This window comes from Dipteris shenzhenensis, chromosome 6 (assembly GCF_047967505.1).
Source record: "Dipteris shenzhenensis isolate YYH24624 ecotype China chromosome 6, Dip_SZ_1.0, whole genome shotgun sequence".
NCBI lineage: Eukaryota > Viridiplantae > Streptophyta > Polypodiopsida > Gleicheniales > Dipteridaceae > Dipteris > Dipteris shenzhenensis.
In genome coordinates, this window is record NC_141601.1 from 9129433 (window position 1) to 9147718 (window position 18286).

The 18286-nt window shown below is 41.6% G+C and overlaps 1 pseudogene; it reads right to left on the reverse strand.

The window, feature by feature from the left end:
- Nucleotides 1–5995: 5995 nt before the first annotated feature.
- On the reverse strand, nucleotides 5996–8222 carry LOC147900745 (protein CDI pseudogene; annotated as a pseudogene).
- Nucleotides 8223–18286: the final 10064 nt, after the last annotated feature.

Genomic DNA, 18286 nt, shown 5'->3' on the forward strand with positions numbered 1-18286 from the left:
TACTCTATCAATCTTTTCTTTAACAAACTTCCTCTTCATACTCTAGACAAAAAGAATTGATCCTAGCTTTTTCTACCTCTTCCACCTTGACAAAATAGCACTCTCCACTTCAAAGAGCAAAGTGGCACAAATCTGATGATTAGGCAATAGTTCCAAAACCGACGTTAATGCCACCCAAATATAAACCAAATCCACCATCTTAATCATCTTCAACTTAGCTTGTTTCCTACCATTCCTGGTAGCCTTTTCCACTACTTCGATACAAACATCCCACTGTTGGCATGGCTCCTTCGATTGAGAGCGAAGAGCCTGGGACCATGAATTTATTATTAAACAGTAGAACTTTTCATTATTCAGCAACTTATTATCTAGCTTAAATGGTACATCAAGGGAATAGGCAACCTGAATAGGCACACCAAATTTCAAAAACAAAGGAAGATGATCTGATAAGCAAGACTTCCTTCATAGGGGCATAACACCACTAACCTTCATCCAATAGATAGAATCCATCAATCCTCCCGGCTTCCCTTTGCGTCGATTAGACAAAGGGAATCCTTCCAGACCACTAGGCTCAAGTTCGGCTCACAATCCTTCCAGACCACTAGGCTCAAGTTCGACACAATCCAAAAGCCCATGATTTAAGCAGAGTTGATCCCATAAATCTTTCTCCAACCTAGCCAAGGAATGACTCAAGCAAGACCTATCTACAAGTTCCAATCTCCTCCCTGTATCCAGCAAGATCCAAACAACTAGGAACTCAAAAGTAACCAACACTCCCTCCTATTACTAGAAACATTTAGAGCATAGACACTCAGTAGTTTGAATGCAAAGCCATCTATATAGTGACAAACACCACTCTAGTAGGCCTTCCTTCATAGTGCCAATCGAGCGAGTATCCAAGGGATTAGTTTGTTGACATTGAATCTCTTTCTCGAGACTCTTCTCGCACTTAGAAGTAGAGGTGTTACCCTTTTCCACTTGTGCCACTTGATTTTGCCCTAACTCAAAAGGCAAGGATGTCTTCTTAGATGACTCCTCATGTACCACTTCTCCTTTTCAGCCAATCGTCTTCCAAACTTCTTCATACAACCCATTGTTCGGTGCCTGAGCACAGTGGGAAAGCATATCTCTCATCGCTTTATCCTTTCCCTTCGAATACTACAAAGTTTGATCTTGTTTCGTTAGCTTATTCTTATTTTCATTATTGCTCTTTGAGATGTTCTCTTGCTTTTCCACTGATGCCACTACATTTGATGCACTATCAGACATGTCAACTCTAGTTTAAGGTCGTGAAGCTTAAGCTTACAAACTATGGGAAGCCCCTTTCCTACCTCAAACCATGGCTTCCTCTCGACCTCTCTCACCCCTCTCACCCCTTCTACATGCAACAGCTTATGAGCATCTTTATTGTCCAACTGTGAAAAATTACTCTTGATTCTTCTTTCCAGCTTCTTGGCATATGATGGAGCCTTATTACCCATAGTTTTTCCCATACATTACCATACGCATACATCATAAGGGTACGAAAGTATGATTGGAGTATGGTTCAACCCTTGGGGTTGAATCATATGTGACCCTAATTTTACCACAAAAAAGCTAGGAAAATATACATTATACGCATTTACTTGAGAGAGAGCTAGAAAACTTTCAACTTCAAACTTTTATTAATTTTAAAGTCATGAAAAAGCAACCTTGCTAATTTGAGAATGGTATCCAAATTTGTGTTGCCACATGCTTTCAAGATGGCAACAAAGGTAAAGCTACTTGGCAACAGACCTTGCTCCTGCATTCACACATAAAAGCCAAAGGCTTCCTCGCTTTCTTCTTGTGATTCTATTGAGTGATTTGGGCAATAGCTATCCGACATATGTGTGTGTGTGTGCAACTGAATGTTTGGGCATTTAGCTGGATGCCTTACCACGACATCCAAGCATACAAATCCAAAGCATTCAGTTGGAACATAGTGGGAGAGCAAAAGGGAATACCACTTGGGCATTATATCAATTCCCATCACTATGTCATAGATCCATGCTTGTCATACATTTAGTGGTGAACCACACATGTTCATGCATGAATTGAAGCTAAGTGGTGAAGGTATTGTGCATTACCTAGACTAATCGTTTGCTCTCAGTCATGGAGCCACAAATTCCATGCAAAGAGCATAGCAATAGGGAAGAGGTAGCTAAGAAGATGGTTTCCTCACATCTCACAACTTCCTTTTCCTTTTCTGTGGCCTTTCCCTTCCATCATCCTTTCACTCTCTTGTGTTTCTTCCCCTTCTTCCCCTACCCTTGCCCCTTCGTCTAACCCCTATGACATCATCATCATCACTCTCATTGTCTACTCCTCCTCTACTATAGCCACCACCTTGCAAGCTCTCCCTCCCCCTCCTTACCCTTATGTATCTATCATCATCCCCATCAATGTCTTTGTCTCTCTATGTACACATGTGTTAGTGTGTGTCTCTCTTAGGCATCCCCTCTAGCTAAAGTTGCCCTCCCCTGGAGGTGCAGGAATTGACTCGCGGGTGCACCTGTAGCTAGCTTTGCATAATGAAGACACATTCCATATCTTTCATGGTGATGAATCCAATGGACATACTTTTTCAATTCATCATGCTTGGTGTGCCAATGGCTACAACCTACAGGTTAATATTTACACGTGAAAGTGCAGGTTGATAGATGGTGAGCTCTGGCTATTGGTGAAAATATTGACAATTCCCTCGAAGGAACCCGCTATAGCTCTCAACGCCGTCCTCCACCTATGCACACAATCATCATCAAAACTTTTCCTAGCCAAGAATGTCAGGAAAAGGTTGACAATAAATGAAAATTCTACTTTTGTAGAGGACGCAAGCTATACACTCAATAGGATGGTGTAGCTACATAGCTTACTTGAATGCACCCATTTTTCATGCTACCCTTTCAAAGGTTGCATGCCACCATTTGATGGAGTTTGCACAAAAACATTAGGTAGCCCCGCCAATTCTAGGACCAAAAGCTACAGCTTCTCTCTTCTATCTTCTTCACCCTACATGATGCAATTAGAAATGCATTATTGCTGATGTAGCCACACAACATACAACAAATCCACTACACAATTCAAAAGAAGTCAAGGGAAAGATTTATAATCTACCACAACCCATCATGTATTGGGTAGCAAAATCCCTTGAAATTTTTAGCTATGTAAATCTTGCATAAACTTGCATAAATTGATGTGTCAATGAAGTGATTTGATTCTCCATTCACATGGAATTGGGGCACGATGAGCTTTATTTGTAATTTGTGTTTGCAGATCATGCTACAAGGCATTTAAGAAATAAAATAAAATAAAATAGTTCGACTTTGCTAACTATAATTTCTTTTCATAGGGTGTGGGTGTGGTTTAGTTGACGATTTTACTTTTTTTAAAAGAAGGGCATGATCCTCACTTCCCTATTACAAATGCTCTTCCATGTAGTACAAACTTATTATCTCCAATCCTTTCAGTTGACATCCGTATGATTCGATACTTCTTTGGCAATTTGTGGTGTTGAACATCATCTTGAGACCTCTCAAGGTTGGCACCACTTGGTTAAGGGGACCATTCATGGCTAAGATTGAGGCTGCAAATCTAAGACTTGGAATCAACAAAGTCAAGGATCTTGTAGAAGATAATAGCACAGAGGTCAAGGTTGAGGCAAAACCTTGCTCATACACTCTTGGTGAAGCCATTCGTGCAGGTACTATCATTTCTTTGTCTTGCAAGTCTTTGATAGACTCTTATGGCTTTTCCCCTACAACAAGTCGATCAGCAAGCTCTGGGTCTCGCATGGGTCTACACCCTCAAGACCTCTTCAATGACATTATTTAAGTTTCCATTAGTTTTTTGTGTTGATGTCTCTAACATAAATGGATGGAAGAGAAGAATTCAAGTTCTTCAATGGTAGTCATGACAAAAGGATAAAGAAGGCCTATAAAGATTTTTAATCCCATCTCCATTGGCAAATGGAGAGGTTGAGGTTGAGGGCTGAACCTCTCACTGATACTCTCTTGGAGAAGCCATTCATGTAGATAGTATCTCTTTCATTCATTCGTGTCGGAGTTAACACATAAGATTGATGGCCACATTAAAAATTACCTTGGAGAGGGCTCTGAGGGTGCCGTCCCATAGCCTACTCATGAACATGACGTTGTTGTAGGGACTTTAGGTTCGTCAATAGGGGCTATGACACATGTAATATTAGTTGAAAGATAAAGGAGGCCTATAAAGATTGCCAATCCCATCTCCATTGGCTCTTCATGCTATACTTGGCAAAATCTACCATATTTCCAATCTCCTCACTTGTTGCCCATCATGAATCTATTATCGTGTTCTCTATGACGTCCACCACCTACGTAAAACCCTTGCGAATATTGCTTGGGATGTTGCATGTGCCCGTGGATAGAGAAAGTAAGGGCATGATTTTGAACAATAATTACGTGAAACTATTATTAAAATGCATGTCAAAATAAACAAAAAATTTAAACAAATATGTTTATACATTTTGTAGGAAACGTCACAAAATTTTTGCCTGGAATCACAAATTACAACCCAAACTTTATGGAACTCAGTAAGTTTTTAAAACCACATCATCCATAACCTAGTTTATCTCATGTAATGGTGCATGTATGATCCAATTCTTTGAGTAATAGAGCAATTACATTTTGTTCACAATTATGATGGTGAAAAGGCCTATTTGATTTTAAAGAGAGAAGGACAAACCCCCTTATCTAGAGCATACTCACTTACACCAAAATCTATATGTGATGTTTGAGATCCAAGAGTTGATCCTTGCTCGTGTAGTTTGTTGAGATGATCCTAACAACAGTTTTTCCCACGGTAGTAACCCGACTCTTAAATACTTCTTTTGTGAATCTCTCTTTGTCTCTCTCCAAATAAATCTAAACATATAAATACATATGTATATATATTTGTTTGTCTATATATGTAATATATATATATATATATTAAAAATATATATATTTAGATATAAATCTACTTATTTTTGTTCGTATAAATAAATAGTTTATAATCTCTCTCTATACCTTTCCCCCTCTCTCTCTACTTCTCTCACCCCTCTCTCTCTCTCCCCCTCCCCCCCTACCTCTCCCTCTGTCCTCTCTTTACTTCACTCTCTTTCTCGTTCACTACTTCTCTCTTTCTCTCTCTACCCCCCCTCTTTCTCTCTCCCCCCTTCTCAGTCTCTTCCCCCCCCCCGCCACCTCCTCTCTCCCCCCAACCTCTCTTCTATCCCCCCCCCCCTCTCTCTCTCTCTCTCTCTCTCTTTCACTGTCTCCCCCTCTCCCCCCATCTCTCTATTGCTACATAGTGCCGTTTGGTCCATGCTCCTCTGCCCGAGCAACATGGCACTCATGCGCTTTTCCACACTTCTCTATCTCTGCACCACACCACCATGTCACCTTTCTAGCCCATCTCCCCATGCCATGTGGCTCTCCATCACTGCCATGTGCTACCCTTGAGCTACGTGGCAAACAATCCCCTCATTGATTGTGTCGCGCATGCCTCCATCGCTACAATGCCACCACATGTCACGTGCCAACATCAAATATGCAACATTTGCTGTTGCACCACAGTTTTGCCATGTGGATCAAAACTCTCCCTTCACTCCATTTGAAGCTCCACACTCCGAGCCTCCTTCGAACCTTCCTCCTCTCTTCCTGACCCTCCACAATCCTGCCACATTGGCTTGGTATGCCTCTCCCTCCTTAATATATAGTAAGAAAGATGCATTAAAAGAATTAGCCCATGCAAAAACTTAGGTTAATTCCATGGGCCAAAACAAATAGGAAGCTCAATTTTAAAACAAATGTAATGGCATTTAAGTGGATGTACTAAGCAAAAGCACTAGATTCGACAGTTGTCACCACCTCGCAAATTCGAGATCATTTCAAACTGCTCATCATCCCCACCTACGGAGAAAACAGACGTGTACAGAAACATGAATACGACAAATAGTGAAATGAGATTTGAGTGGAGCATGAGCTTTGAACAACAAAATTTCGGTAAATTGCGCTATCTTATACCGTATTACGCAACCTTACATTGTATACAAAATGTGGCGTTTAAACCGCTGCTTTTGAAGAGAAGCTGATTAAATAATCAAACGGGGATTATTAGGACAAAAATTACGGAACAACAAGAAGAGATGAAAGGTTGGAGAGATGCGCCTAAGTAGAGAGGAGATCAAGCAGCCACGGAAAGAAGTGGAGAAAGAGATCAGGATTTCAGGGCAAGAATTCCACAGAACGTAATGCAAAGAGGATGATGGGAAGATCTGGCCAGAAACGTAAAGAAAGGTTCATGCTGAGCTTGGAAGCCAAGAAACCATGGCCAGAAAAGAATTGAGAAGAACAAGGAGGAGAAGCAGAAGAAGATGATGATAAAGATGAATAATCAACGGGGGCCATGGCTGTTGCAGCAAGGAAAGAGAAACTCCCGGCGAGAAAAGATTTGAGAAGAAAAGAAGAATAAGGAAGAAGAAGATGAAGATGACCTGTAGCTATGGCTGTTGCAGGGGAAGAGAGGCTCCAACAGACACAAGCCAGCAATACTAACGAGAGCTCAGATCTACAAGCTCAAGCTCAAATCTTGTTGTTCGATCTTCGAGAACCAGCTGAGAAATGCTGTTGCACCTCCATCACCAGCTACAATGAAGATGAAGATGATGAATGATCACCTGTGGCTATGGCTGCTGCAGAGAAAGAGAGACTGTGGCCATAAAACAATTGAGAAGAAAAGATGAAGATGAAGATGAAGCAACTGTGGCTATGGCTGCTGCAAGGAAAGAGAAACTCCAACAGATAACAAGCCAGCATTGCTAACGACAGCTCAGATCTACAAGCTCAAGCTCAAATCTTGATGTTCGATCTTCCAAAACCTGCTCAGAAATGCTGTTGCACCTCCATCGCCAGCTTCAATCCTTCCCATACACCCTTGCACGAGCAAATTTCTCCTCCAACTGCGTCAGCTCTTCCGTCTTGATTGTAGCACCCTTCCCATTCCCATTCCCAACTCCCGGGAGCATCCTTTCCTGCAGATAAAAGAGCAGTAGCCTCTGCAGCGCTGCCACTTCCTTCAGTCTGCTCTCCATCTCTGCTACTCTTTCCTCCAGTTGAGTCGCCATCTCCCCCAGTCGCGTGTCTAGTAGATTGATTAGCTCGTCCTGAATCACCTTCTGAATCATGTGCGACCTCTTGTACTCGTCTTCCTCCCGAAACCACACATCCGCAAACTCGCAGCTTTGCCACGCCTCAAACCATGGACCTCCTGAGGTGTAATGTATCGCCTTCGGTAGCGCCTCTTTGGATCCCTTTGGGAGCTCGTTGTGGCCTACGAGGAAGTTCCACGTATAGGAAATCGCTCCGATGTCTTTGTCGTCCAGCCACATGAATCGGTGAAGGAATGCCCCCGACTGAGAGTTCACGACAGCAGGAGTGAGCACTCTGTTCTTTGGATGGGAGCAGTTGTAGAGCACCATTGAAGACCAATTCTTGCGCGGGTAAGTAGTCTGCGCAACACCGTCCATCTTCGTCGCAGTTTTGGGAGTGTAATCATGCTGAACACACATGATGGCATAGCGGTCGTCCACGAGCTCAACGAGCTCCCTGATGTCGGCGGTGTACAAGAAATCGCAGTCTATAAACATCGCCCAGCCATCGAAGCCAGCAAGGTAAGGAGTAAGAAACCTAGTGAAGGAAAACTCTGTGCTTTCGGTGGGATCCTTCTCGCGGCAGTAAATCCCGTTCCGGCGGAGCTCCGCCTGCTTGATGGGGATGATGTCGAGGGGAAGGGTCGAGTGTTTGAGGAGGGAGTGTCGGCAGACTTCATAGGCGAGATCTTCACGGGGGTCATAGCCAACGAAAATCTTGAGTTTGGGGATAATGCGGCCACTCTTGGAGACGACGGGGGCGCCCATGGGAGAGGAGGAAGGAGGAGGAGCAGGGGCGATGGAAGGAGGGGATGATGAGAGGAAGAGGGAGGCGAGGAGAGCGGCGGAGGAACTCAGGAAGAAGAAGCCATTGCTGCTGTGGCTGGAGCTGGGATGGGAGGACTGAGAGATTGCGAGCAAGGAGGATGGGAATGTGGGCGAGGAAGCTATGGCGGGTTGTAGAAGAGAAGCAGGAGGAAGAAGATGAAGATGGAAGTTTTGAAAAGTAGAAGCAGAAATGCCTACACGGTTGCTTTGTGAAGAAGTAGAAGTACTTTCTCTGCATAAAAAAAGACTGTGATTGGACAAGCCACAAGAAGAAGATGAAGTAAAAGATGTTAGATGAGTAGTCTCTCAGTGACCACACCACATTTCAGTCTCACTTTTCTCTCTTGAGCCACATAGCAACCCATCCATATTAATCAGCTCCACGTACACACGTTTGTCATTTCTAGGATTGCTCACACTTGAGCTCACACCCACCTTCCATAGCTCACACTTGATATTACGAGTAACCTCACCCATCTACGACGGGCTTGCGACCCGCTCCGCTCGGTTTCACAGTTGCAATCATATGTTGTGACCATCTAATGCATCTGTGCAGCTGCACCATCACCATCACCATCACCTTGAAGGATGATGCTACTGCAACTGCAACTGCAACTGCACCATTATCCTAGCATCGAAGCCATAGCTTGGGACAAAGAAGCTGATTGAGCGGCCATGGTAGATACAAGTCTCTCTTTCGTTCAATCACTCTCAGTCTAGTTTATGCGTCTCTCTCTATCCTAACACGCAAACCTCCCCAGTATTGAATGTTAGAAATGAAATCCCAACAGAGGGTATTCCGCAGGCAGACCTCAAGTGGAAGACTGATAGCACATCCCCAAGAATTACACATGGAAGTCTTTCACTATGGAATCAAAACTTCTTTACTTGTGTGTACTTCTCTCTCTCTCTCTCTCTCATCTCTCTTTGTTCTCTCTCATTCATCTCTTTCTGTTCTCTATTCTCTCTCATCTCTCTCTGTTACAACTGTGTCAGGGATGGCACCGTCTCTGCATTTTGATCCCGCGTGGGCCGTGGATATTTGTGCCCTAGCTCTATGCCACATGGGTATTCGTGCCACATGGACTCTCCCGGTTGTAGAACTCGTGTGTGTCTCAGTGCAGATTGGGTATGTGTTTGACCACCAGCCAAGGTTTCTGTGCCCACAGTCTACCCTTAGGGACCGGTTGAGGTTAGAGTGATGGTGAGAAAAGGGGGGGGGGAATGTAGCTCACACCTATATGGGGGGTTTTCACGCTCCTCGAGACGGTGCATTGAGTATCCTCAATGACCTTGTATTCTGAGTGGACAAATGCAGTGATTATCCCACCATATTTTTGCGAGCGGCTTGAATCCATCGGATGAGATTTCGCTTATCAGACAACCCTACACTTTTGTTGCAACATATGGATCCTACCAATGTGCAGGATGCCCCCACAAGTGACCTTTGTTTAGATGGGTCTAAAACCCCTCCTTGAAGCACATTCCTATATAGGGAAAATCTCTACCACAAAGTGCGTGACACCTGTCTCCCTGATATTCGCCTTAGCTTCATTCAAGAGGTAAAATGGTCTCCGTTAACGTCAAATGTTTCGGCTGTTCAGAGCAATGATAACTCAAGCCATAGTCAACTAAGCAAGCATAAAGAGGGCAAAAATCGATTGAAAGCAGCAATCAGAGGCTCGGGCTTGATGGCAAGGTTCACTATTAGCTCGCAATGGAGATTCCCGCTGTTAGGGGAGTGCATCAGATTGCCGAGGGTCGCAATGATTCTAGGGGTTTGGGAGATTAGGAATAGGATGGTATTCAAACACGGAGTTCTAGCAGGCTTTAGGGTCACGACTATTCTAGCGGTTGTGAAAGTGTACTTGAGGGATTTTGGGAAGCTTCTCGACAAATCGGACCTAGCCGTCAGCCACGCCATCCTCTCGGTAGAGGCGATGTTCAGGGTAGGATAGGTCTGGTTGTGTGCAACGTAGGCCCCGGGCTCTTACCCCTAGTTTGGCCAAATTTTGTAAGGGTCTTTTCTTTAGGAGACTGACCTCCCCCTCTTAACGAAAATCGGATGTTAAATTAAAATTTTTATTTTAAAGGGCAGAAATTGAGCTATTTGAGCAACTGCCCACTTTCGATTCCCTCAGGAAGGATACTTGTTGCATTTAGCATAGCCCAGAAGCGATGTGCCCTTGTATTTGGTCGTGTGGGAGGGGGGCCTGTGAAAACGAAAAGAGAAAATATTTCAGCTACTCTTAAGAAGAATCTACCTCACTAAACATCAAAACCTTCACCACTTCTTTAGGATTGCTTATTCTCACATTACTCACCTATTTTGAAGCCTTGATTTTCTCAACTTATAAAAAATGTGGGAATCCACTCTTACACATTACCATTGCTATGTACTTTACAATTCCAATCCCCCCACCTACATGACACTCCTCGACTTTGCCTGTCCTAGCCCCCTTCCGAATGCTGCCATCGATGCTTGTTCACTCTCTAGCATCTTAGTTGAGAACAAGAAATGGTGGGTCTTCTGATACAGAATTTGCAATGTACTAATATTGAACTAATGCACTTTTCAACATAAGATGATTATATTCATGTAGCTTTTAAAGACATGTATTATCTTACTATGCATCAATAAGAGAGCACTTTCTATGAGACTCCTATTTATCTAGAATCTACACTATTCTAATTTTCACTAGCAATAACAAGGGGCATTGACATCAATTTTGAGGGAAGACAAACGTTATGTCTTGCAAATAAAGGTACCAATGAAATTAGATTTTGTGCCCCCTTGGCTTCATTGTTGTGGCATCCAAGATGGAATACCAAACCACATAGAAGAATACACGAAAACCATAAAAAGCATACACGAACTTTTATAAAAAAAGGCCCACTTCATAAGCCTCTTTCCTTGACACCCTCCCTCCCCCTTTAAAAGAAATAGCATTCACTAAGCATTACATGCACATCAAGATTAGAAACCAAGCCTTGCTTTCATAGGAAGAGTCCCCAAGACTCCATGCTCAACTCATCTCATACTTTCATGATAGTTCTAATTTTTTGCACCTCCACATCGTACATTGAACTATGTCACCACTAGAAAAAGTATTTTCATGCAAACCTTCAAGTTCAAGCTTGATGTGGTGTAAGACCATCTTTTATGTTCCTTTTGTTGTGCTCAAAGGATACAAGCCAGGGTGATGACAAAAGTCACCATAGTGTGATCGATGTTGTTGACCCTTTCACATAAAGGCATCTCTCTCTCTCTCTCATATTGTTAATGCCATCTAGCCCATATTTCATGTTAACCCTCATTTCAACGTTGCCCCTACCATGCTCTTTATTTTGCTTTCAAAGAGTGTCACTTGTAATGTTGTTAGAAATGTCATTAATGTACCTTCAAATGTTTCTCCACCTTTTATTTCCCATATGTAAGGCTTTCTCAGATGAGATCCCTATGAACAAAGGGCAAGCACACCTCTCACAAAACTGCTAGAAGAGTTGATCCCCCTCTTATCCCTTCCATTTCTCACCTCTAGTTGGAAAAATTGAGTGTCTTCCCTTCTATAGGACATAAATATAGGCCTTTTGTGTGTTTTTAGAAAGCCATATACCCCATGGAAGCTACCAAATTATACTAACCATTTTAAGTGCACTTTTAGAAAACACCATAGAACAAACAATTCACCCATTCCCTTGCTACTAGCAATTTTGATTCTCTTAAACTATGTTTAAATTGAGGCTTATCATGTTTTCTCTTAACGCTAGACTTGGCCCAAGGTCGATCATCATTATGTCCTTCTAAGCGGTACACAAAAAATCTATATTCACCAAAAGTGTAATCCATGTCTATTGTTAATCATACCATGTCTTCAATCAAATATGGATCGAAACAAATCTTTATATTTGTAAGAACCTTATAACTACATGGCCATAAAGTTGAAGGGTTCATTTTTAAATAAATTTTGTACGTGCTCATCCCTAATTCTTTGCTTTGCAAGGAAAAATGATTTATGTGTTATATCCTATCAACACATCCTTGGTTTCTTAGTTTATAGTACATAGTTTTTAACTATAAATGTCTTGGTTTAGGCTATCAAGAAAATGAGACCCACTTTGTCTACGTTGAGGTGTTGTAGGCTAACATGATGCAATATTTTTCAAGTGGATTTTTTCATGCTATGAATCAGATGAGTAATCACTAGATTCAAAGAGAACATATGCATGCCTAGTACAACAATTATTGGAGCAAGGAGAAGGAGTTCAATGAAAATGGAAGATCAGTATGGTTTTTTTCATGAGTCACTACAATACGGGCTATTTGCACCAATTCAGCAAATGTACTGATTTTCATACTCTTGCATATTTCCAATGCTTGGGCTAGCTTTGCACTAGAATTTGATGCAGTCCTTTATTCTTGTTCAAGACTTTCTTCTTTGGACTTTGAGCACTCACCTGGTTTAGTTGAAAATGGCTGAAATTGCTCGGATGGCATTTTAATTGCTGATGCCTTGCCCTTCAATTCTCTAGCAATTTTAGCAGCTACATCCTTTTGTGCTTTGCATTTAATATCTTTGTTTGATGCACCATTGTGTACAGAAGTTACAACCGGACCCTTTGACTTGGTGACCACTTGGGCTTCTACTGTGTCAGGTAGCTCAGCTGTGTGATTTGTGAAGGACAAATCGATGTATGTGTGTGTGTGTGCCTATGGGCTTGGAGTCCTATGCAAGGAGTGTGTGAGTGTAGGTGTGCTAGAAGGTTCTAGTGACTTGGTAGCTAGGTATGTTAGGTTGGTGTGATGTGGATTTGGAGTGATCTCATAGGAGGTGACTGATTGAGATAATCATGGAGATAATTGTGGATCTGGGACCTACCAACATGGAGATAGTTGCCTATATATGTAACCACTCATGAAAAAAGTTTTGTTCATTGTATTTCATCTTTGCTTCATTGCCCCATCTATGAACCAACATGTGGTATCAGAGCTTGCTGAGAATCCTAGTGCCTAGGAAGAGAATCCACGAGATTCTTTGAAGATTCCCTCTTCTTCCCCAAATGGAGTTTTCCTTCCACCTTCCTTCCTGAAATACCTTAAGCCTATTCTCCACCTACAAGCCACCATTGCTCTGCCCTTTCAGCTGTAGTTTCCCCTTGTTAGGGCGCACTTCCACATGGGAGGAATTGAAGAAATAAAGCTTCTATTGCCTGTTCTGGTTCATGCTTCATCACGTGCCATTTTTATCAATTCAGCTTGCTGGAGCCACCATTCCCAAAATGGTATGAGGAGTACTTAGGTGACCTATGGGCTACTTGTTGGTGAAATCTGAGGGTAAATGGTCAAGAGAATGAGGAGAAACTGAAGAAAAAACAGTCGGGTTTTGAAGAAGACATGGCTTTTATAGTTGAAGAAGATGCTACTGCCCCGAGTAGTGTGATGCACCCTTTCGTCTGATATTTGCATTGGGTCTTCTCTTACTAAGTACCTTTCATTGTGCAGCAAATGCCCACTACTTGATGCTATGTGGAGTGAGGTATCAATCCTCCAAGGTTCCTCTGTTCTCTGCAAGCATTTCTAAACTATTTTTTGAAGTTGGATGCCACACTAAATGCTAAGGTGATGCTTGAGGAGTTAAAGTACAGTTCAGAGATTCAGAGATTGCCTTTTCAGTTCAGAGAATGTTCAAGTTCAGTTGATTGTGATTTCTTGACAACATGCCAAGCTCTCAATTTTCTTCAAATGCTAAGAAGACTACAAGGACAAAGTACAAGGTAAAGAAGACCCCAGTTAAGAGGTTATGGAGAAGCCAACTGGTTATGCATATGCCAAACAAGTAGGTTTTTCTGAATTTCTATCTAGCAATTTGCATCTATATGGTGAAGGTGATTTCTTTGTTCAGAAATATTGATCTTTTGTAAAGGGATTAGACACTGCCATTAAATTGGTAAGACCTCCCAAATGGCCTCCAAACTCAAGGTAGATAAGTTTGAGGGAGAGGGGTTCACACTTGGTAGACCAAACTGAAATTTATTCTCATGAAAAAGGGAATATGGAAGGTACCTAATGGAAAAGAAACTAAACCTACAACTAGGGAAGGAGAAGCTTTATGGCTTCCTAAAGATGAAAAAGCACTAGCCATAATTGCTCTTAGATTGAGTGATTCTTTTATCCACCACATTGTGAATGTGACACTGCTCATGCTGCATGGACTCATCTTGAGCATGTTTTGGGAGCACAGGGGAGATGTTCTAAGTTTAGCTTGCTCATCAAGCTCTTTGATTTAAAATTGGATAGAGGAGAATCCATCTCTTTACATCTGAATTCAATGAAGAGCATCTTGACTTAGTTATCTGGCATCAAGTTTAATCTTGATGAAGACATTGTAATTGCCATCTTATTTAGAAGCCTAACTGAAGAATATGGCACTATTGTCACCACACTCACCAATATACCAGAGATTAGTCTAGTGGGGATTGAGGCATCCCTCTTGGAAGAGGAAAGGAAAATCAAACAATGAAGTGACTACAAAGAACATGGGGCATATTTGGCCAAAAGCAACTTCAAGGGAAAGAGCAAAATAAAGTGCAACTTTTGTGGAAAACCTGGACATCTAGAAAAAGAATGCTATGCAAAGAAGAGATGTTCACCAAACCTTGTGGAAGAAGCAGAGACAGAAGAAGAAGAAGAACCAAAGGATGTTAAAGCTCTCACTGCTTACAACACCCAAGTCAATTCTGACAAGGGCGAGGACCCATATGTTTTCTAAGTTATGTGTGTGTGAGGTCAATAATGGTTCTCTGCCAAGGATAGTCCATCCTTAAATGATTGTTAGTCTTTTGTTTGAGATTTTTCCTTGTTGGACTTATGGGGATTTCCATACATAGTCATTGTCTATCTCCTAGTTGTAAACCAAGAGTCCTAGGAGTGAGTCACAGGTTGGGGCCATGACTTGGAGCATCCCAGATACTACTATCGAGAGAGGAGTGAGATATTGGTAGGGGCCATCATGGAGCATCTCATGTACTATTGCTGAGAGATGAGGTCATCAATTTGTGGGGGGGAATGAAGGACAAATTGATGTATGTGTGTGTGTGTGCCTATGGGCTTGGAGTCCTATGCAAGAAGTGTATGAGTGTAGGTGTGCTAGAAGGTTCTAGTGACTTGGCAGTTAGGTATGTCAGGTTGGTGTGATGTGTGGATTTGGAGTCATCATAGGCAGTGACTGATTGAGATAATCATGGAGATAGTTGTGGATCTAGGATCTACCAACATGGAGGCAGTTGCCTATATATGTAACCACGCATGAATAAAGTTTTGTTCATTGTGTTTCAACTTTGCTTCATTGCCGCATCTATGAACCAACAATTTGTGTTCTTCTTCTCCAATTGATTAAGTGGTGAATTTTGTGTGGAAGAGTCTACCTTTTGGTTTCAATGCTATTAGCACTATGGATCCACTTCCTTCCGTTCCATATTAGTTTAAGGAACTTCATATGTTTAGCCAAATTGGACATTCAGAATGAAGATGATTCTCTCCACAACAAAAACATCAGATCTTTGAAGGATCTATATTCTTCTCCTTACCATTTTTACCTTTGTTTTATTTTGCTCTAGACGCAACGGTTTGCCACTTGTAGGCTGAGCATCAGTTGTCGCCTGGTTGGTAGATACTTGGAAATTTTTTCCATTGAACCAACAATCATGCCTAAACTTAGTGCAGGTGTTACAATACTTGGTTTTATGATCTTCTTCAAAGGTGTCCATTCCTAGAACACTTGTTGCACCATTCCTCATTACTACATGGCTTTCCTCGAACTTCTTTGTATTCCCCTTATAGCCTTCACTCTTTTCCAAAGCTATAGCTAGGTCTAGAAATTCTTCATATGTCTTGGTCAGATTTACAACGATTTCTGGCTTGCACAAGTCCACTTGGGTGCATCTCATAATCAACCAAGATCTAATAGACTTGTCATGTGATACAAAATTCAATAAGAGCCCACATTTGAAGCACAAAGTCTTAGACAAGCTCATCCTTGCAGCTTGGTGCAAACATATTTCTCATTAATTTCATGTCTAAACTGATGCAGGAATGCTTGTATTAAATGGAAGTGATACTTGTAAGGTGAACTAGCAGAATGGCTTGGTTAATATAGAAGTTGTCTTTTGGGTGTTTGTCGTTGGAAAAATCTTCAAGAAATTGCTGCCTTGGATTTCTCAACTTAAAAATCTTCAGGAAACTGCTTCCTTGAATTCTCAACTTAAAAATGCTACCAGGATAATCAAATAGATTTCCAAACAATGAAATAAGGAAAGCTCAAGACATGAACTAGACTTGGTGATTTTTGTTGCTACACCCTCAAGCATTTACTCAATTGCGAACATAGTCTGGATGAAGCAATGGCTGCCAAGGAGCTTTAAAAGGTTTGACTAAGGATGTGGAATTGTGTGTATGTCTAGAGAGGAAGAGAAATTGGTTTTCATTGAAAACCACTCGCATAAGAAGATGAAACAAAGCTAAAAGAACTCCTAATGGAATACCGAGACTGCCTTGCATGGTCATACAAAAAAACAAAGGGAGTTTCACCAAAAGTGGTAGTACATACGATACCTATTAGGAAAGGTGCCCATCCCAAGGTATGTGGACCATATAGAATAAATCCAAAATATGGCACCATGGTCTATAAAGAGATGGAAAAAATTTTAGATGCAAGATTCATATATGAGATAGAGCACACTAATTGGGTTTCAACCATCGTCATCATGCCTAAACGCAACAAGAAGCTAAGGATATGTGTCAGCTTAAAGAATGTAAATGCCACCACAATCAGGGATCACTATCCCCTACCCCTAATAGAAACAATGTTGGAAAAGGTGGTTGTGGATCAGAGATATACTGCTTCTTGGATGGATTTCATGGCTATAACCAAGTGCAAATTGCTCCTGATAACCAATCCAAAATAGCATTTTCCAAAATAGATAACCAATCTATGAATACCCCCTTTATATGATACCCTTCTATATGTGAAAAATGTGTAAAAAGGGGATTTTAAAAACTCCTTTTGTTGAATCCACGTGATATGCTTACATATTTATGAGTAAACCCCTTGAGCTCAAAATCATCATGAAATTGCCACCTCCTATAAATTCCAAAGGTGTGGAGGTCTATATGGGACATGCCGGCTACTATAGAAGATTCATCTTGCGGTATGCCATGATAGCCAGACCACTTTACAAATTGTTGGTGGAATTCTTATGGACAGAAGAGTGCAACCAAGCCTTTGAGCTTCTAAAGTGGTGCCTAATCATAGCACCTATTCTGATTCCCAATTGGGATATTGATTTTCATGTTCATACTGATGGCTCTAAGTATGCAATTGGGAGTGTGCTTTGCTAACCCGGTGAACATAAGAAAGACTACCCAATCTACTTTTCTAGTCGACAACTTAATGATGCAGATATCAACCATACCACCACAGAAAGAAAAGCCTTGGCAATGGTGTATAGTGTTAAGGAATTTTGACACTATTTATTGGCAAATGATTTTGTCTTCTACATTGACCATCGAGTATTGCTTTATCTTCTGAACCATCCGTGTACAACATGAAGAATAACCAGATGGCTCCTCTTGCTTCAAGAATTCAATTTCAAAATAGTGGTTCACAAAGGCACCCAATACTACATTGCTGATCACATGTGTCGTGTCACGTCGGGAGAAGAAGCCACTAGAGTAAAAGATGACTTGCTAGATGCCACACTATTTCAAATAGATGCTATTCTAGATAATTTGATGTGTCGATATCATTGGATACTTAATGATAGGTGCTAGAATTGCGACCAGATGAAGCTAGAAAACTCATAATCAAATCTACACCATATCAGCTCATAGCCAGCCAACTCTATAAAATGGGAAAAGACCACATCCTACGCAGATGCATCATGCCAAATGAAATCCCACTAGGCATTGCCGGAGGACACTTTGTAGGGGAAGCACCAGCAAGAAAAATCCTCTTAACAAGATATCAGTGGTGGCCAACCTTTTGGGCAGATCTTTACTACTATATCAAACGATGTGATGTATGCCAAAGAACAATCAAACCCCAACACATGGGTTTCAACCCCCTAATGATAGTTACTAGTCAACAACCATTCAAAAAATGGGGGATTGATTTTGTGGGACCCATACATCCAGCCGCAAATGGAACACATGCCCGCTACATCATTGTGGCCACATACTACTTCACAAAGTGGGCTGAAGCTAAAGCACTA